The 22130-nt window shown below is 49.6% G+C and overlaps 1 long non-coding RNA gene across 1 annotated transcript; it reads right to left on the bottom strand.

The window, feature by feature from the left end:
• Nucleotides 1-37: 37 nt before the first annotated feature.
• On the bottom strand, nt 38-19784 carry LOC134983518 (uncharacterized). Its single transcript, XR_010191659.1, has 3 exons — nt 19740-19784; nt 2272-2455; nt 38-167 (listed from the first exon to the last, which is right to left on the bottom strand). It is a non-coding gene; the product is annotated as an uncharacterized LOC134983518 (long non-coding RNA).
• Nucleotides 19785-22130: the final 2346 nt, after the last annotated feature.

Genomic DNA, 22130 nt, shown 5'->3' with positions numbered 1-22130 from the left:
TGTATATATGTGATTATCAGGTGATGTGTGTATATAGGGGCCCCCATACCTGCTCTCCTCTGTACAATACATGACAGTCTCCTCTTACCCAGTGATGTGAGGGGCCGGTGATTCTCCATCATCACGTCCTTGTACAGACCCCTGTGTTCCTCTATATACTCCCCCTCCTGCATGGAGACATAGACAGTGACATCCTGACACCTTATAGGAACCTGACACAGACAGTGATACAGTCATCACCCAGACACATCCCCCGGTGTTACTGTATAATGTCTCATTCCCATCAATCACCTCTCCAGTCATCACACAGACACATTCCCTGGTGTTACTGTATAATGCCCCATTCCCAGCAGTCACCTCTCCAGTCATCACCCACACAAGTTCCCTGGTGTTACTGTATAATGTCCCATTCCCAGCAGTCACCTCTCCAGTCATCACCCAGACACATCCCCCGGTGTTACTGTATAATGTCCCATTCCCAGCAGTCACCTCTCCAGTCATCACCCAGACACGTCCCCTCGTGTTACTGTATAATGCCCCATTCCCAGCAGTCACCTCTCCAGTCATCACCCAGACACGTTCCCTGGTGTTACTGTATAATGCCCCATTCCCAGCAGTCACCTCTCCAGTCATCACCCACACAAGTTCCCTGGTGTTACTGTATAATGTCCCATTCCCAGCAGTCACCTCTCCAGTCATCACCCAGACACATTCCCTGGTGTTACTGTATAATGCCCCATTCCCAGCAGTCACCTCTCCAGTCATCACCCAGACACATCCCCTCGTGTTACTGTATAATGCCCCATTCCCAGCAGTCACCTCTCCAGTCATCACCCAGACACGTTCCCTGGTGTTACTGTATAATGTACCATTCCCAGCAGTCACCTCTCCAGTCATAACCCAAACACGTCCCATGGTGTTACTGTATAATGTACCATTCCCAGCAGTCACCTCTCCAGTCATCACCCAGACACATTCCCTGGTGTTACTGTATAATGTCCCATTCCCAGCAGTCACATCTCCAGTCATCACCCAGACACATTCCCTGGTGTTACTGTATAATGTCCCATTCCCGACAGTCACCTCTCCAGTCATCACCCAGACACGTCCAACAGTGTTACTGTATAATGTCTCATTCCCGGCAGTCACCTCTCCAGTCATCACTCAGACACATCCCTTAGTGTTACTGTATAATGTCCCATTACCAGCAGTCACCTCTCCAGTCATCACCTAGACACGTCCCCTGGTGTCACTGTATAATGTCCCATTCCCAGCAGTCACCTCTCCAGTCAGCACCCAGACACATCCCCCGGTGTTACTGTATAATGCCCTATTCCCAGCAGTCACCTCTCCAGTCATCACCCAGACACATCCCCTGGTGTTACTGTATAATGTCCCAATCCCAGCAGTCACCTCTCCAGTGATCACCCAGACACATCCCCTGGTGTTACTGTATAATGTCCCATTCCCAGCAGTCAACTCTCCAGCCATCACCCAGACACATCCCGTGGAGTTACTGTATAATGCCCCATTCCCAGCAGTCACTTCTCCAGTCATCACCCAGACACTTTCCCTAGTGTTACTGTATAATGTACCATTCCTGCAAGTCACCTCTCCAGTCATAACCCAAACACGTCCCATGGTGTTACTGTATATTGTACCATTTCCAGCAGTCACCTCTCCAGTCAGCACCCAGACACATCCCCCGGTGTTACTGTATAATGCCCTATTCCCAGCAGTCACCTCTCCAGTCATCACCCAGACACGTCCCCCGGTGTTCATGTATAATGCCCCATTCCCAGCAGTCACCTCTCCAGTCATCACCCAGACACATTCCCTGGTGTTACTGTATAATGCCCCATTCCCAGCAGTCACCTCTCCAGTCATCACCCAGACACATCCCCCGGTGTTACTGTATAATGCCCTATTCCCAGCAGTCACCTCTCCAGTCATCACCCAGACACGTCCCCCGGTGTTCATGTATAATGCCCCATTCCCAGCAGTCACCTCTCCAGTCATCACCCAGACACATTCCCTGGTGTTACTGTATAATGCCCCATTCCCAGCAGTCACCTCTCCAGTCATCACCCAGACATATCCCCTGGTGTTACTGTATAATGTCCTATTCCCAGCAGTCACCTCTCCAGTCATCACCAAGACACGTCCCACAGTGTTACTGTATAATGCCTCATTCCCGGCAGTCACCTCTCCAGTCATCACCCAGACACATCCCTTGGTATTACTGTACAATGTTCCATTCCCAGCAGTCACCTCTCCAGTCAGCAGTGGAATGATCTTGTTGGTGAGTTCCTGGATCTTCTGGTCACTGTGTCTCTCATGTATCAGTGAGTGAGGTGGAGGCACCATGATGGTGCTCTGGGACCTGCTCAGTCCTCCCGACACATGAGCATGGCTGCTGGGTGTCTCACGCTCACCAGATGTCTTCTTCACACCTCTGTGAAATGGGGGAGACATAAATATCACTGTAAATATCCCCTCACCTCCACAGTCATGTCCCTGTACTATTACCATAGATAATAAGAATTTACTTACCGATAATTCTATTTCTCGTAGTCCGTAGTGGATGCTGGGAACTCCGTAAGGAAAATGGGGATTAGCGGCTCCGCAGGAGACTGGGCACAAAAGTAAAGCTTTAGGACTACCTGGTGTGCACTGGCTCCTCCCCCTATGACCCTCCTCCAAGCCTCAGTTAGGATACTGTGCCCGGACGAGCGCACACAATAAGGAAGGATTTATGAATCCCGGGTAAGACTCATACCAGCCACACCAATCACACCGTACAACTTGTGATCTGAACCCAGTTAACAGCATGATAACAGAGGAGCCTCTGGATAGATGGCTCACAACAACAATAACCCGATTTAGTTAACAATAACTTAATGTACAAGTATTGCAGACAATCCGCACTAGGGATGGGCGCCCAGCATCCACTACGGACTACGAGAAATAAAATTATCGGTAAGTAAATTCTTATTTTCTCTGACGTCCTAGTGGATGCTGGGAACTCCGTAAGGACCGTGGGGATTATACCAAAGCTCCCAAACGGGCGGGAGAGTGCGGATGACTCTGCAGCACCGAATGAGAGTACTCCAGGTCCTCCTCAGCCAGGGTATCAAATTTGTAGAATTTTGCAAACGTGTTTGCCCCTGACCAAGTAGCTGCTAGGCAAAGTTGTAAAGCCGAGACCCCTCGGGCAGCCGCCCAAGATGAGCCCACCTTCCTTGTGGAGTGGGCATTTACAGATTTTGGCTGTGGCAGGCCTGCCACAGAATGTGCAAGCTGAATTGTACTACAAATCCAACGAGCAATAGTCTGCTTAGAAGCAGGAGCACCCAGCTTGTTGGGTGCATACAGGATAAACAGCGAGTCAGATTTTCTGACTCCAGCCGTCCTGGAAACATATATTTTCAGGGCCCTGACAACGTCCAGCAACTTGGAGTCCTCCAAGTCCCTAGTAGCCGCAGGTACCACAATAGGCTGGTTCAGGTGAAACGCTGAAACCACCTTAGGGAGAAATTGAGGAAGAGTCCTCAATTCTGCCCTGTCCGTATGAAAAATCAGGTAAGGGCTTTTATAAGATAAAGCCGCCAATTCTGACACGCGCCTGGCCGAAGCCAGGGCCAACAGCATGACCACTTTCCATGTGAGATATTTCAAATCCACAGATTTAAGCGGTTCAAACCAATGTGATTTTAGGAACCCCAAAACTACATTGAGATCCCAAGGTGCCACTGGAGGCACAAAAGGAGGCTGTATATGCAGCACCCCCTTGACAAACGTCTGAACTTCAGGAACTGAAGCCAGTTCTTTCTGGAAGAAAATCGACAGGGCCGAAATCTGAACCTTAATGGATCCTAATTTTAGGCCCATAGACACTCCTGTTTGCAGGAAATGCAGGAATCGACCCAGTTGAAATTCCTCCATTGGGGCCTTCCTGGCCTCGCACCACGCAACATATTTTCGCCAAATGCGGTGATAATGCTTTGCGGTCACATCCTTCCTGGCTTTGATCAGGGTAGGAATGACTTCTTCCGGAATGCCTTTTTCCTTCAGGATCCGGCGTTCAACCGCCATGCCGTCAAACGCAGCCGCGGTAAGTCTTGGAACAGACAGGGTCCTTGCTGGAGCAGGTCCCTTCTTAGAGGTAGAGGCCACGGGTCCTCTGTGAGCATCTCTTGAAGTTCCGGGTACCAAATCCTTCTTGGCCAATCCGGAGCCACGAGTATAGTTCTTACTCCTCTCCGCCTTATAGTTCTCAGTACCTTGGGTATGAGAGGCAGAGGAGGGAACATATACACTGACTGGTACACCCACGGTGTTACCAGAACGTTCACAGCTATTGCCTGAGGGTCCCTTGACCTGGCGCAATACCTGTCGAGTTTCTTGTTGAGGCGGGACGCCATCATGTCCACCTTTGGTTTTTCCCAACGGTTTACAATCATGTGGAAGACTTCTGGGTGAAGTCCCCACTCTCCCGGGTGGAGGTCGTGCCTGCTGAGGAAGTCTGCTTTCCAGTTGTCCACTCCCGGAATGAACACTGCTGACCGTGCTATCACATGATTTTCCGCCCAGCGAAGAATCCTTGCAGCTTCTGCCATTGCCCTCCTGCTTCTTGTGCCGTCCTGTCTGTTCACGTGGGCGACTGCCGTGATGTTGTCCGACTGGATCAGCACCGGCTGACCTTGAAGCAGAGGTCTTGCTTGGCTTAGGGCATTGTAAATGGCCCTTAGCTCCAGGATATTTATGTGAAGTGATGTCTCCAGGCTTGATCACAAGCCCTGGAAATTTCTTCCCTGTGTGACTGCTCCCCAGCCTCGCAGGCTGGCATCCGTGGTCACCAGGACCTAGTCCTGAATGCCGAATCTGCGGCCCTCTAGAAGATGAGCACTCTGCAACCACCACAGGAGAGACACCCTTGTCTTTGGTGACAGGGTTATCCGCTGATGCATCTGAAGATGCGATCCGGACCATTTGTCCAGCAGGTCCCACTGGAAAGTGGAATCTGCCGAATGGGATTGCTTCGTTGGAAGCCACCATTTTTCCCAGGACCCTTGTGCATTGATGCACTGACACACGGCCTGGTTTTAGGAGGTTTCTGACTAGTTCGGATAACTCCCTGGCTTTCTCCTCCGGGAGAAACACCTTTTTCTGGACTGTGTCCAGGATCATCCCTAGGAATAGAAGACGTGTCGTCGGGATCAGCTGCGATTTTGGAATATTGAGAATCCAACCGTGCTGCCGCAACACTACTTGAGATAGTGCTACCCCGACTACCAACTGTTCCCTGGATCTTGCCCTTATCAGGAGATCGTCCAAGTAAGGGATAACTAAAACTCCCTTCCTTCGAAGGAGTATCATCATTTCGGCCATTACTATGGTAAAGACCCGGGGTGCCGTGGACAAACCAAACGGCAGCGTCTGAAACTGATAGTGACAGTTCTGTACCACAAACCTGAGGTACCCTTGGTGAGAAGGGTAAATTGGGACATGGAGGTAAGCATCCTTGATGTCCAAAGACACCATATAATCCCCTTCTTCCAGGTTCGCAATCACCGCTCTGAGTGACTCCATCTTGAATTTGAACCTTTGTATGTAAGTGTTCAAGGATTTCAGATTTAAAATAGGTCTCACCGAGCCGTCCGGCTTCGGTACCACAAACAGCGTGGAATAATACCCCTTTCCCTGTTGCAGGAGGGGTACCTTGATTATCACCTGCTGGGAATACAGCTTGTGAATGGCTTCCAATACCGCCTCCCTGTCGGAGGGAGACGTCGGTAAAGCAGACTTTAGGAAACAGCGAGGGGGAGACGTCTCGAATTCCAATTTGTACCCCTGAGATACCATTTGAAGGATCCAGGGGTCCACCTGTGAGTGAGCCCACTGCACGCTGAAATTCTTGAGACGGGCCCCCACCGTGCCTGAGTCCGCTAGTAAAGCCCCAGCGTCATGCTGAGGACTTGGCAGAAACGGGAGAGGGCTTCTGTTCCTGGGAACTGGCTGTTTGCTGCAGCCTTTTTCCTCTCCCTCTGCCACGGGGCAGAAATGAGGAGCCTTTTGCTCGCTTGCCCTTATGGGGCCGAAAGGACTGCGCCTGATAATACAGCGTCTTCTTATGTTGAGAGGCTACCTGGGTTAAAAATGTGGATTTCCCAGCAGTTGCTGTGGCCACCAGGTCTGATAGACCTACCCCAAATAACTCCTCCCCTTTATAAGGCAATACTTCCATATGCCTTTTGGAATCAGCATCACCTGACCACTGCCTCGTCCATAACCCTCTTCTGGCAGAAATGGACAGCGCACTTACTCTTGATGCCAGTTGGCAAATATCCCTCTGTGCATCACGCATATATAGAAATGCATGTTTCAAATGCTCTATAGTCAGTAATATACTGTCCCTATCTAGGGTATCAATATTGTCAGTCAGGGAATCCGACCAAGCCACCCCAGCACTTCACATCCAGGCTGAGGCGATTGCTGGTCGCAGTATAACACCCGTGTGAGTGTATATACATTTTAGGATATTCTCCTGCTTTCTGTCAGCAGGTTCCTTAAGGGCGGCCGTATCAGGAGACGGTAGTGCCACCTGTTTAGACAAACGTGTGAGCGCTTTATCCACCCTAGGGGGTGTTTCCCAACGTGCCCTATCCTCTGGCGGGAAAGGGTATGATGCTAATAACTTTTTAGGAATTAACAGTTTTTATCGGGGGAAACCCACGCTTCATCACACACTTCATTTAATTCCTCAGATGCAGGAAAAACTACAGGCAGTTTTTTCTCACCAAACATAATACCCTTTTTAGTGGTACTTGTATTATCAGAAATATGTAAAACATTTTTCATAGCCTCAATCATGTAACGTGTGGCCCTACTGGAAGTCACATTCGTCTCTTCATCGTCGACACTGGAGTCAGTATCCGTGTCGGCGTCTGTATCTGCCATCTGAGGTAACGGGCGTTTTAGAGCCCCTGATGGCTTTTGAGACGCCTGGACAGGCACAAGCTGAGTAGCCGGCTGTCTCATGTCATCAACTGTCTTTTGTAAAGAGCTGACAGTGTCACGAAATTCCTTCCATAAGCTCAGCCACTCAGGTGTCGACTCCCTAGGGGGTGACATCTCCATTACAGGCAATTGCTCCGCCTCCACACCATTTTCCTCCTCATACATGTCGACACAATCGTACCGACACACAGCACACACACAGGGAATGCTCTGATAGAGGACAGGACCCCACTAGCCCTTTAGGGAGACAGAGGGAGAGTATGCCAGCACACACCAGAGCGCTATATATACAGGGATAACCTTATAGAAGTGTTTTTCCCCTTATAGCTGCTGTTTATGTTAATACTGCGCCTAATTAGTGCCCCCCTCTCTTGTTTTACCCTTTTCTGTAGTGCAGGACTGCAGGGGAGAGTCAGGGAGACGTCCTTCCAGCGGAGCTGTGAGGGAAAATGGCGCCAGTATGCTGAGGAGATAGGCTCCGCCCCCTTCTCGGCGGACTTTTCTCCCGCTTTTTGCTGTATTCTGGCAGGGGTTAAAATACATCCATATAGCCCTGGGGGTTATATGTGATGTATTTTCGCCAGCCTAGGTGTTTTTATTGCTGCTCAGGGCGCCCCCCCCCCCTCCCCCCCAGCGCCCTGCACCCTCAGTGACCGGAGTGTGAAGTGTGCCTGAGGAGCAATGGCGCACAGCTGCAGTGCTGTGCGCTACCTTGGTGAAGACTGATGTCTTCTGCCGCCGATTTTCCGGACCTCTTCTTGTTTCTGGCTCTGTAAGGGGGCCGGCGGCGCGGCTCTGGGACCGGACTCCGAGGCTGGGCCTGTCTTCGGTCCCTCTGGAGCTAATGGTGTCCAGTAGCCAAGAAGCCCAAGCTGGCTGCACGCAGGTGAGTTCGCTTCTTCTCCCCTTAGTCCCTCGATGCAGTGAGCCTGTTGCCAGCAGGTCTCACTGAAAATAAAAAACCTAAAACTAAACTTTTTCTAAGAAACTCAGGAGAGCTCCTAAAATGCACCCTTCTCGGCCGGGCACAAAAATCTAACTGAGGCTTGGAGGAGGGTCATAGGGGGAGGAGCCAGTGCACACCAGGTAGTCCTAAAGCTTTACTTTTGTGCCCAGTCTCCTGCGGAGCCGCTAATCCCCATGGTCCTTACGGAGTTCCCAGCATCCACTAGGACGTCAGAGAAAATAGGATTTTGGTACTTACCAGATAAATTATTTTCTTTGAATCCACAGGGGGCACTGGAGTTCTCTTGGGATATGGACGGTGCAATAGCAGGGATAGGCACATTTAAACATTTAAATGTGTAACCCTCCTTCCCCTTCTATACTCCCAAGATGCCTTATTGTTTTTTTGCTGAGCCAAATAGGAGCGACAGAGAGGATGAACAACGGAGAATTACATATAACATTATAACATAACGGACAACTATAAAGTTGACACAACATAACAGACAATTAGAAAGTTGACATGACAATAGATAACAATCACCTTAACATTTGAACAAGTCTGTGAAAATGTGTTACAATAAGAACTATTGAACTTACCACCAGCCAGGTGAAACTGCTCTGGATGGGTGTCCAGTGCCCCTGTGGGTGCAACGAAAAGTATTTATCTGGTATCAAAATCCTGTTTTCTTTCTAAGCCACTAGGGGTCACTGGAGTACTCTTGGGACGTACCAAAGTTTCCCCCTTGGGCGGAAGAGCTGTCTGATGTGAAAGAAGATACTACCTGTGGTAGAAAAGCAGGATTTGTCCAAAGTTCCGCTCTGTCAGTATGAAATACCAGATACAGTGGCTTGTATGACAAGGCACCCAATTGTGCAACACACCTTGCCGAAGCTAAGGCTAGGAGAAACATGGTTTTCCATGTTATAAACTTACCATTCACGAGTTGCAAGGGTTCAAAACTTGACTGCAAAAACATGCAAAACTACATTCAAGACCCATGGAGCTGTAGGTGGAATGAATGGAAGTTGAACTCTAAGGACACCTTGCAGGAAATTGTGAACTGTTGGCAAAAGAGCGAAACGCCTTTGAAAGAAAACTGACAAGGCAGAGACCTGCACCATTAGTGTCGCGAAACGTAGTCCTTCATCTAACCCCGTCTGTAAAAAGAACAAAAGATGGGATAACTTGAAAGAATATGTCGGAAACATCCTAGCTTCACACCAACCGCTCGCCAAATCCTGTGATAATGAGCTGCTGAAACTGGCTTCCCAGCACGTAACATGGTTGGTATAACCAACTGTGGAATGCCCTCTCATCTTGAAAGTAGTCTCAACAGCCACCCTGTAAAACGCAGCCACGCTAAATCGGGGTAAAGGAACAACCCCTGCTGTAGTAGGTCTGGACATAGCGGGATCAGCCAGGGATCATCTGCGAGTAGACCATGGAGATCCGAGAACCACACTCTCCGAGGCCAACGAGTCGCCACTAGTATGACGGTCGTGGACTATCGTTTGATCCACTTTAGCAACCGAGGAAGCTAGAGAAATGGAAATAGATACACAAGGCTATACGGCCACGCTATGGTGAGAGCAATCACTGCCACTGTCTTTGGATCTCTTGTTTTGGACACATATCTGTCTGATGATTGTGGCGAGAAGCCATTAGATCCACCTTTGGGTAACTCCACCGTTGGACTAACATCTGGAACACTTCTGGATGTAAGGCCCATTCTCCTGGAGGAAAATCCTGCCGACTGAGATAATCTGCTTCCCAGTTGTGCACTCTTGGAATGAAGACCGCCAACAATATCACGTGGTGATGTTCGGCCCAATTGAGGATTCGAGCAACCTCTCGCATGGCCTTGTGACTTTGAGACCATCCCCTTTTTGTTGATGTATGCGACTTCTGTCGCGTTGTCTGACTGAACCTGAACAGTCTGAAACAGGAGCAAGTGAACTGCCTGACGCAGAGCGTTGTAAATTGCCCAGAGTTCCAGGACAGTGGTTAACAGTAATCTTTCTCGGTCTGAACATAGACCCTGAAACTGACAATGTTGGACCACTGCTCCCCAACCTTTGAGACTTGCGTCCATCATCAGAATTATCCAATTCCAGACTTCAAACCTTTTTCCTGCACTGAGATCTTGTATGTGGAGCCACAAGAGTAGTGATACATAACGGACAATTAGAAAGTTGACACAACAATAGATAACAATCACCTTCACATTTGAACAGGTCGGTGAAAATGTGTTACCATAAGAACTACTGAACTTACCACCAGCCAGGTGAAACTGCTCTGGGTGGGTGTCCAGTGCCCCTGTGGGTGCAACGAAAAGGATTTATCTGGTAAGTATCAAAATCCTGTTTTCTTTCTAATCCACTAGGGATCACTGGAGTACTCTTGGGACCTACCAAAGTTTCCCCCTTGGGTGGAAGAGCTGTTTGGCACCAGTAACACTAGACGGCCAAAGCTAGAAGCTGATGCCGCAGAATTATCAAACTTGTAAAAGCGCACAAACGTCTGCACTGATGGCCATGTAACTGCATGGCAAGGTTGTGTCGTAGAAGCTCTAAGGCCTGCTGCCCATGACGTTCCCATCGACTAGCATGAAAGTGTACCTGACGAATGGTCAGGTTAATCTATCTGGCCATGGTCTGTTTGGAAGCTGGCCAACCTATATTGACTGCATCATAGAGAACAAACAAAGTATCGTTATATGTACAGTTGATGTTCGGGCTACATAAACGCGGAGTGCACGTACCACATCCAATGTAGCTGGAGTACCCGAATCTTCTGAAAAACAGGAACTGTGATTGGTTGATTGATATGAAAGAAGATATTACCTGTTTTAGAAAAGCGTGATTTGTCCAAAGTTCCGCTCTGTCAGTATGAAATACCAGATACAGTGGCTTGCATGACAAGGCACCCAATTGTGCAACACGCCCTGCCGAAGCTAAGGCTAAGAGAAATACTGTTTTCCAAGTTATACTACAGCAGGGGTCGTTCTTTTACCCCGATTTAGCGCGACTGCGTTTTATGGGGTGGCTGTTGAGACCACTTTCAAGACGAGAGGGCGTTCCACAGTTGGTTATACCAACCATGTTACATGTTAGGAAGCCAGTTTCAGCAGCTCATTATCACAGGATTACTGTCAATCAGTGTCCTGGAACTCAGGGCAATTTACAACACTCTGCGTCAGGCAGTTCACTTGCTCCTGTTTCAGACTGTTCAGGTTCAGTTGGACAACGCAGCAGAAGTCGCATACATCAACAAAAAGGGGATGGACTCAAAGTCGCATGGCCATGCGAGAGGTTGCTTGAATCCTCAATTGGGCCGGACATCACCACATGATATTGTCCTGGAGACAAGCGCACCATCTGATGAATTTGTAGATGAGAGCCAGATCACTGTGCGAGAAGATCCAGTTGAAAAGGACCTGAGTGAAATCTTCCAAACTGGAGTGTTTTGAAAGATGCTCCCATCTGTCTTACCAGTCGAATGCACCGAGACTGTCCGTGGTTTGAGCACTAGCAGTACTAGATGATGAATAGCATGTACTTTCTGTTGTGACAGGTAAATGCATTGATCCACCGTAATCAGAATCATTCCTAAAACTGAATTCTTTGACAATCCAACCGTACTGAACTAGTACACTGTACAACAGTAAGGCATGTTAAAGAATTTGTTGAGACGAAGCCTTGATGAGAAGGTCATCTAAGTATGGAACGATTATCACTCCCAGGGATCTGAGATTAACTATCATCACAGACATCACCTTTGTGAATACCCGAGGCGCTTGTCGTACTGCAAACTTAAGTACGCCAGATGCGGATGTGGTGGGCAAATTGGAATGTGTAAGTACGTATTCTTGAGATCCCGCAAAATCATGAATTGCTGTGGTTCTAAACCTGCAATCACTGACCGTAGGGATTCCACCTTGAATGTGTAGTGACGTACCGATTGAACCCCTTTAGGTTCCATATTGGTTTGACTGAGCCATCCGGCTTTGGTACTACAAAAAGATTGGAATAAAACCCTTGACCTTGTTGGTGTACTGGAACCTGAACCAAAACTGCTGAATGTACGAGAGACTGAACAGCGGTCTGCAGACCTACCCACTTGTCTGCTGACACAGGCAGACCTATCTTGAAAAACTGCATCGGTGATAGACAGTCAAACTCATTGAAACCTCTTAAAACAAAACTGCGGATCCACCCATCTGTGATGTCTGAAACTACGCGAAGGGAAACTTCTGAAGGTGTGCTCCCACAACTGAAGAGCAGAGATGGGCTGGAAGCCCGTCATGCCACTGGCTTGAGTCCTGACGATGGTTAGTGGTTTGTTGAAAATCACGTCCCTCTGCATGGCGGCCTGTCAAGAACGCAACCACAGCAGCTGTTGGGCTGCAAGCCGAGAACAAACTTGTCCAACGTCCAACGAAGCCGTACCTAAATACTCAACCAATTCACAAATGTGATCGGTAAGAAATATAAGCTGGTCTGAGGAAAAACCCTGTTGTAGGCCTAACCTGAGCTGTTTCATGCAACTACAGCCTTGTTAACCCAAACTCCAACTTAAACAGGTATAAGCATCACCCCTGTTGCTGTATACATGGACTTTAGCATGGCCTCCAGCTTACTCTCCGAGGGGTCTTTAAGCGTAGCTGCACCTGGGACTGGAATAGTTAATTTTAGTGAAAGTTTAGAAACTGAAGACTCCACCGATGGCGATTTAGTTGTCATAGCTTGTGGGAAAAGATATTTAGACAGAAATCATGTTGTCCCAGAAAAGTGTTTAACTGGATTTACCCATGCTTCTATTAAATGCCTATTAAGAGATATCAATAAGAAAAACACAGTCGCCCATAGTCTGCTAGCAATAAAACCTCATATGTTTCAGTGCAACCTAGCAGCTGGCGTACTGCTCTAATGAGATCATCATAGCTCGGGCTATTAGTGACCTCACTATCTGACCCCTGACCCAATGCTGAGATATCAGACGTGGCGTTGAATCGTCAGAATGTAATTATGAGACAAACGATGACCATTCTTAGAAATTGAACTATACATGGACTTTGTAACCCAGCAAAGTTCTAGAAACATCCTGAGCCCACATTGGCTGCTCACACGGTATTATCCGTGAATCAGACTTAGCCGCCTCACGGTCTTTTCGTGCAGTGGACAACTCTGACTGCAAATCAGACATTCTCACAGTTATCACAGACAAGCTGCTGTTTCTGATATTGTCATGCAGACAGACAATAATACAGTGAGACAACGTCCGCACAACTCAGTGATAATAACTGTAGTGTCTATAATACCGCGTGCACCGCACTGTGTTATAGAGGAAATCTATGGTCACTGTGCCACCTACTAAACACCCCTGCCCCCTCCAGTGGCCGTGTGTTGTAGGACTGACATATTGCTGTAGGAAGAAGCGGGAAGTAGGTGTATAACCTTTGTGTGAAAACGGCGTCCCAGCATGTGCATCTGACTATAACCTATGTACTCCCAAAAGCACTAATAACCTAGGCTTAATAGCCTGTTATGTACCTTATAGCCCTGGCCACCATCCCTTATATTTAGGGGAACCGCTGAACTACGGACCTCCATGATCTCCCCCACCGCATAAAGCAGTGAGTTGCGGCTAGCTTCTTCCACCTACACACCCCTGCAATATATACTAAGCGCCGGCTCTGAGTGACGGCGCCCAGCAGCAGCTACCCACCGTGGTCTATGCACTGCTGGAAGCTGGAGAGCAGGGAGATGTGTGATGTGACGGGCGCCCAGCAGCGGCAGTGTGATCTGTCCGCTGCTGTGAGCAGCGCTGCTGGGAGCCGCTTCCCAGTTGTCTAGAGGGGCAGATTGTAGAGGTCAGCGGCAGCACTGTTTGGAGCTGCGCTGCCAAATGCCGGGATGTCTCGTAGCTCTGTCCAGCTCCTGCAGCCATGGCTGAATCAGCTAACGCTGATGAAGGTCTATGGGGGGGCTTCTCTGTCTAAGCACAAACAAGCCTTCGCTGCACAACAGCAGCACACACTCCCGGACCCACGCTTCTTAATAAGCTGGGAAGGGAGTGTGACTGATAAAAGAAAAAATCTTTTGAAAAATTAAAAGTAAACCCTGGAATAACTCCATGATGTGACCTTCCCAGGTGAAGGCACATAAAACACTGAGGCATCTTGGGAGTATGGAGGGGGGAGGTGGGTTACTCATTAAAATAGTTAAATGTGCCTATCCCTGATATCGCACCACCCATATCCCAAGAGTACTCCAGTGCCCACTAGTGGATGAGAAAGAAATATTTGATGTCACTGTGACACTCCCAGATCCCCTTACCTCCCCAGTCATGTCCCTGTATTATTACTATAGATATAAGTGATGTCACTGTGACGCTCCCAGATCCTCTCACCTCCTACTCACGTCCCTGTATTATTACTATAGATATAAGTGACGTTACTGTGACACCCCTAGATACCCTTACCTCCCCAGTCATGTCCCTGTATTATTACTATAGATATAAGTAATGTAAATGTGACGCTCCCCCATCCCCCTCACTCCCCCTAGTCATGTCCCTGTATTATTTCTAGAGATATAAGTGATAACACTGTGACATTCCCACATCCCTTCACCTCCCCAGTCATGTCCCTGTATTATTACTGTAGATATAAGTAAAATAACTGTTATGCCAACATCCCCTCACCAGTCATGTCTCTGTATTATTACTATAGATAAAAGTGATGTCACTGTGACTACACCACCACTCCCAATGTATTATAGTAATAATAATAATAATAATAATAATAACAACAACACCAGGACACCACAAGCTGCTGTCCATGTATAATAATAACCATGCACAAAAACCTGCTACCCCAGTATTATACTAATAACAACAGGACACCCCATTCTGCTCTCCCTTTATAGTAATAATAAAATGACACCACAAGCTGCTCCCTCTGCAAAAAAATAATAATAATAGGACACAACAAGTTGTTCCCAATGTATTATAGTAGTAATAATAATAATAATAATAACAATAATAATAATAATAATAACAACACCAGGACTCCACAAGCTGCTGTCCATGTATAATAATAACCATACACAAAAATCTGCTACCCCTGTATTATACTAATAACAACAGGACACCCCATTCAGCTCTCACTTTATAGTAATACTAAAATTACACCACAGGCTGCCCCCTCTACAAAAAAATAATAATAGGATACAACAAGCTGTTCCCAATGTATAATAATAATAATAATAATAATAATAACAACAACAGGACACCACAGGCTGCTTCCCCTGAATAATAATAATGACAGGACGCCACAGTCTGCTCCCCCTGTATATTAATAATAAGCGGACACCACTAGCTACTCCTTCTTTATAATATTAATATTAAGACAACAAAGGCTGCTCCTCCTGTATAATAATAATAATAATAATAATAATAACAACAACAACAGGACACCACAGGCTTCTCAACCTGTATAATAATAATAACTGGATGCCACAGGCTGCTCCTCCTGTATAATTAAAGGACACCACAGGCTGCTCCTACTGTATAATAATAATAATAATAATAACAACAACAGTACAACATAGGCTGCTCCCCCTGTACAATAATAATAACAGGACACCACAGGCCACTCCCCTGTATAATAATAATAACAGGACACCACAGGCTGCTCCCCCTGTATAATAATAACAGGACACCACAGGCCACTCCCCTGTATAATAATAATAACAACGGGACACCACAGGCTGATCCTCCTGTATAATAACAACAACAGGACACCACAGGCTGATCCTCCTGTATAATAATAATAATAACAACAACAGGACACCAGAGGCTGCTCCCCCTGTAGAGTACGATGCCACAGGCTGCTCTTCCTGTCTATTATGACAACACAGGATGCTACCCCTGTATATTATTGCAACACAGGCCACTTCCCCTGTATATTATGACAGCACAGGTTGCTCCTCCTGTAAACTACACAACACAGGCCGCTCCCCCTGTACAGCAGAATGCCACAGGATACAACACCTGTAATGGCGGGGTCTGCATTGAATTACTGTAACGGCGGGGTCTGCGCCACCTGTATTACGGTAAGGGCGGGGTATGTGCCAATTGTATTACGGAAAACGTTGGGGTCTTGCGCCCCCTGTATTACTGTAACGGCGGGGTCTGCGGCACCTGTATTATGGTAACGGCGGCGTTCGCACCACCTGTATTATGGTAACGGCGGGGTTCGCACCACCTGCATTACGGTAACGGCAGTGTGTGCACCATCTGTATTACGGTAACGGCGGAGTGTGCGCCACCTGTATTACGGTAACGACGGGTTCAACGCCCCCTGTATTACGTAATGCAAAAGAAAAAGAGGGGTGTTCCCCCCTGTATTACGGTAACAACCGGGTCTGCGCCCCCTGTATCACTGTAATGCCGGGTGCTGCGCCATCTGTATCACGGTAACAGCGGGGTCTGCGCCCCCTGTATTACGGTAACGGTGGGGTCTGCGCCACATGTATTACGGTAACGGCGGGGGCTGATCCTCCTGTATAATAATAATAACAACAGGACACCAGAGGCTGCTCCCCCTGTAGAGTACGATGCCACAGGCTGCTCTTCCTATTATGACAACACAGGATGCTACCCCTGTATATTATTGCAACACAGGCCACTTCCCCTGTATATTATACACAGCACAGGTTGCTCCTCCTGTAAACTACGACAACACAGGCCGCTCCCCCTGTACAGCACAATGCCACAGGACACAACACCTGTAATGGCGGGGTCTGCATTGAATTACTGTAACGGCGGGGTCTGCGCCACCTGTATTACGGTAAGGGCGGGGTATGTGCCACCTGTATTATGGTAACGGCGGGGTCTTGCGCCACTTGTATTACGGAAAACGTCAGGGTCTTGCGCCCCCTGTATTACTGTAACGGCGGGGTCTGCGGCACCTGCATTACGGTAACGGCAGTGTGTGCACCATCTGTATTACGGTAACGGCGGAGTGTGCGCCACCTGTATTACGGTAACGACGGGTTCTGCGCCCCCTGTATTACGTAATGCAAAAGAAAAAGAGGGGTGTTCCCCCCTGTATTACGGTAACAACCGGGTCTGCGCCACCTGTATCACGGTAACGGCGGGGTCTGCGCCACCTGTATCACTGTAATGCCGGGTGCTGCGCCATCTGTATCACGGTAACAGTGGGGTCTGCGTCCCCTGTATTACGGTAACGGCGGGGCCTGCGCCACATGTATTACGGTAACGGAGGGGTCTGCGCCACCTGTATTATGGTAACGGCGGGGTCTGCGCCACCTGTATTACGGTAACGGCGGGGTCTGCGCCACCTGTATTACGGTAACGGCGGGGACTGCGCCACCTGTATTACGGTAACGGCGGGGTCTACACCACCTGTAATACTGTAACGGCGGGGTCTGCGCCCCCTGTATTACGGTAACGGAGGGGACTGCGCCCCCTGTATTAAGGTAACAGCAGGGTCTGCGCCTCCTGTATTACTGTAACTGCGGGGTCTGCGCCACCTGTATTACTGTAACGGCGGGGTCTGCGCCTCCTGTATTACGGTAACGGCGGGGTCTGCGCCACCTGTATTACGGTAACGGCGGGGTCTGCGCCACCTGTATTACGGTAACGGCGGGGTCTGCGCCACCTGTATTACGGTAACGGCGGGGTCTGCGCCACCTGTATCACTGTAACGGCGGGGTCTGCGCCCTCTGTATTATGGTAACGGCGGGGTCTGCGCCTCCTGTATTACGGTAACGGCGGGGTCTGCGTCCCCTGTATTACGGTAATGGCAGGTCTGCGCCTCCTGTATTACGGTAACAGCGGAGTCTGTGCCACCTGTATTACGGTAACGGCGGGGTCTGCGCCACCTGTATTACGGTAACGGCGGGGTCTGCGCCACCTGTATTATGGTAACGGCGGGGTCTGCGCCTCCTGTATTACGGTAACAGCGGAGTCTGTGCCACCTGTATTACGGTAACGGCGGGGTCTGCGCCACCTGTATTACGGTAACGGCGGGGTCTGCGCCACCTGTATCACTGTAACGGCGGGGTCTGCGCCACCTGTATTATGGTAACGGCGGGGCCTGCGCCACCTGTATTACGGTAACGGCGGGGTCTGCGCCACCTGTATTACGGTAACGGCGGGGTCTGCGCCACCTGTATCACTGTAACGGCGGGGTCTGCGCCACCTGTATTATGGTAACGGCGGGGCCTGCGCCACCTGTATTACGGTAACGGCGGGGACTGCGCCACCTGTATTACGGTAACGGCGGGGTCTGCGCCCCCTGTATTACGGTAACGGAGGGGACTGCGCCCCCTGTATTAAGGTAACGGCAGGGTCTGCGCCTCCTGTATTACGGTAACGTCGGGGTCTGCGCCACCTATATTACTGTAACGGCGGGATCTGCGCAACCTGTATCACGGTAACGACGGGATCTGCGCCACCTGTATCACAGTAACGACGGGGTCTGCGCCACCTGTATTACGGTAATGGCGGGGCCTGCGCCACCTGTATTACGGTAATGGCGGGGCCTGCGCCACCTGTATTACGGTAATGGCGGGGCCTGCGCCACCTGTATTACAGTAACGGCGAGGCCTGCGCCACCTGTATTACGGTAACTGCGGGGTCTACGCCACCTGTAATACGGTAACGGCGGGGTCTGCGCCCCCTGTATTACGGTAATGGAGGGGACTGCGCCCCCTGTATTACGGTAACGGCAGGGTCTGTGCCTCCTGTATTACGGTAACGGCGGGGTCTGCGCAACCTGTATCACGGTAACGACGGGGTCTGCGCCACCTGTATCACGGTAAGGTCTGCGCCACCTGTATCACAGTAACGGCGGGGTCTGCGCCACCTGTATTACGGTAACTGCGGGGTTTGCGCCACCTGTATCCGGGTAACGGCGGGGTCTGCACCCCCTGTATTACGGTAACGGCGGGTCCTGCACCACCTGTATTACGGTAACGGCGCTGTCTACGCCACCTGTAATACGGTATCGGCGGGGTATGCGCCACCTGTAATACGGTAACGGCGGGGTCTGCACCCCCTGTATTACGGTAACGGCAGGGTCTGCGCCACCTGTATTACGGGAACGGCGGGTTTTGCGCCACCTGTATTACGGTAACAGCAAGTCCTGCGCCACCTGTAATACGGTAACGGCAGGGTCTGCGCCACCTGTATTACGGTAACGGCAGGGTCTGCGCCACCTGTATTACGGTAACGGCGGGTTCTGCGCCACCTGTATTACGGTAACAGCAAGTCCTGCGCCACCTGTAATACGGTAACGGCAGGGTCTGCGCCACCTGTATTACGGTAACGGCGGGATCTGCACCATCTGTATTACGGTAACGGCGGGGTCTGCGCCACCTGCATTACGGTAACGGTGGGGTCTGCGCCACCTGCATTACGGTAACGGCGGGGTCTGCGCCACCTGTATTACGGTAACGACGGGCTCTGCGCCTCCTGTATTACGGTATCGGCAGGGTCTGCGCCACCTGTATTACGGTAACGGCGGGGTCTGCGCCACCTGTATTACGGTAACGGCGGGCTCTGCGTCCCCTGTATTACAGTAATAGGACACTAGAGTGTCAGCCACCAGTACAGGGATAATGCAGCACCAGGGGCTGCTCCAGCTGCACTATAACAAGGCACCAGAGGCTGCTCCCCCTGTAGTACAGGACCTGACACCAGAGCTGCTCAGCCTATAGAATAATAATAATAATATCATTACCTGCTGCCAGACACAGCAATGGCTGCTCTCTGCTCCTGCTGCCTTGTGGGAATGATAGAAGGAAGGCGGAGCTCAGACCAGGGGAAAATGGCCGCCGCTCCTGACGTCACTACTCGGCCAGGGAACCTATTGCTGCTGCCGGACTGGTCTACAGGAAAATGGCCGCCGGCCTCCTGCACTGAGGACATGTATGGTATTAATCTTTACAGAGGGCAGGGCTGTGGGTGGGGTGTAGGAGGGGAGGGGCCAGTAACCAGGTAGCAGTCGTTGCCAATCAAACCCTACTTCCGGCCTGTGCGTTCCACCTTGCTTCCGGACCGTGCGTTTCACATACAGGAAGTGAGTTGAAATCGACTGTTGCAGCCTCCCAGTGTCCGTGGAGATCAGGTAATGGCGTCTTACTATACAGGGGGAGCAGCCTGTGGTGTCCTATTATTATTACTATACAGGGGGAGCAGCCTGTAGTGTCCTGTTATTATTATTATACAGGAGGAGCAGCCTGTGGTGTCCTGATATTATTATTATTATTATTATTATGTCAGCTGCAGAGCATTACTACACCACTGGCAGTGTGACAGCTGCAGAGCATTACTACACCACTAGCAGTGTGACAGCTGCAGAGCATTACTACACCACTGGCAGTGTGATAGCTGCAGAGCATTACTACACCACTGGCAGTGTGATAGCTGCAGAGCATTACTACACCACTGGCAGTGTGACAGCTGCAGAGCATTACTACACCACTGGCAGTGTGACAGCTGCAGAGCATTACTACACCACTGGCAGTGTGACAGCTGCAGAGCATTACTACACCACTGGCAGTGTGACAGCTGCAGAGCATTACTACACCACTGGCAGTGTGACAGCTGCAGAGCATTACTACACCACTGGCAGTGTGACAGCTGCAGAGCATTACTACACCACTGGCAGTGTGACAGCTGCAGAGCATTACTACACCACTGGCAGTGTGACAGCTGCAGGCTGAGCCCCTCATTGCCGTCCCCCCCCGTCACTATAATGGTGTAAGATGTGAAATGCCCGCTAGGAGGGCGCCACACGTATAACGACGGCCATCTGCTGTAGAGACACCGGGTTGTATTATATAATGCCAGTATCAGAAGAGACTGACGTCACGTATGTAACAAGAGTTTCTGCAGCAGCTGTGCCTGGCGTTTACTATTATTCTATAGGGAACCTGTTATTTTGTATACGTGCCAGCAGCCGGGCTGTTACTGTGCCCCGTGCTGTGTGCAAATGTGGGGAATACCAGGTAGGCGCTCTATCCAAATGATGCAACCAAACATAAAAACAATATAAACCGTAATATAGAGCAAAACATATACTAATGGGTGTTACCCTGAGGTGTATGATATCTCTGGTATAAATGATATACACAATGAGTATACACAAAGGTATCACTGATAAAATCAATGTAAAAGGAAAACGCTGATCCTTCTACATAGGAGACTCAGAGGTTTTGTCAGTCTCTTATAGTAAATAAGCAGCGCACAGTGTGAGTGAGAAGAAATCCTCCAGCTCTTGGAAAGCTGCCCGGTGTGCGGAGAAACGCGTTGAGGGCATAGAGAGAGGGATCGCTGATACCTGTAGTGCCCACAGAAGAAGATACAACCTCCAATAGCTGATGGTTCACCAATTGCCGTCAAATGTGAAATGAACATCATGGAGAGACTGCACCATGTGTTCCTCCCTATTCCGGGTAAGTCCAGACACTGTGCTGCTGATACAAACCTTACCCGTGCTGGGAGTACGAGACAGCGGCTCTGCGCATCCACATTGCACTGCACAACAGCGAACAGCTTATAGCAGACCGCGCCGCCCGCAGCTTCTTCACCCGGGCAAAGGGTGAGACGGAGCGGGTCTGCAGTATCAACTTTGTGCCGCAAGGACTACCAACACTGGTGCAGTGACTACTAACCACCATCACATCTATACACATGTAACTCACTTTGTTGTTACAACGGAACTAAGCGTATCATATAAAGGTCATTCTGGTTCAGGGCACATTCCTGTATGAACCATATCATTGTGTATATCATTTATACCAGAGATATCATACACCTCAGGGTAACACCCATTAGTATATGTTTTGGTCTATATTATAGTTTATATTGTTTCTCTGACGTCCTAGTGGATGCTGGGAACTCCGTAAGGACCATGGGGAATAGCGGCTCCGCAGGAGACTGGGCACAAAAGTAAAGCTTTAGGACTACCTGGTGTGCACTGGCTCCTCCCCCTATGACCCTCCTCCAAGCCTCAGTTAGATTTTTGTGCCCGGCCGAGAAGGGTGCACACTAGGGGCTCTCCTGAGCTGCTTAGTGAAAAGTTTAGTTTTAGAGTCCGGTCCCGGAGCCGCACCGCCGGCCCCCGAGC

Source organism: Pseudophryne corroboree (genome assembly GCF_028390025.1).
Source record: "Pseudophryne corroboree isolate aPseCor3 chromosome 3 unlocalized genomic scaffold, aPseCor3.hap2 SUPER_3_unloc_17, whole genome shotgun sequence".
NCBI classification, from domain to species: Eukaryota; Metazoa; Chordata; class Amphibia; order Anura; family Myobatrachidae; genus Pseudophryne; species Pseudophryne corroboree.
The sequence above is the reverse complement of the archived record's forward strand: the minus strand, read 5'-3'. Positions and strand labels throughout refer to the sequence as shown.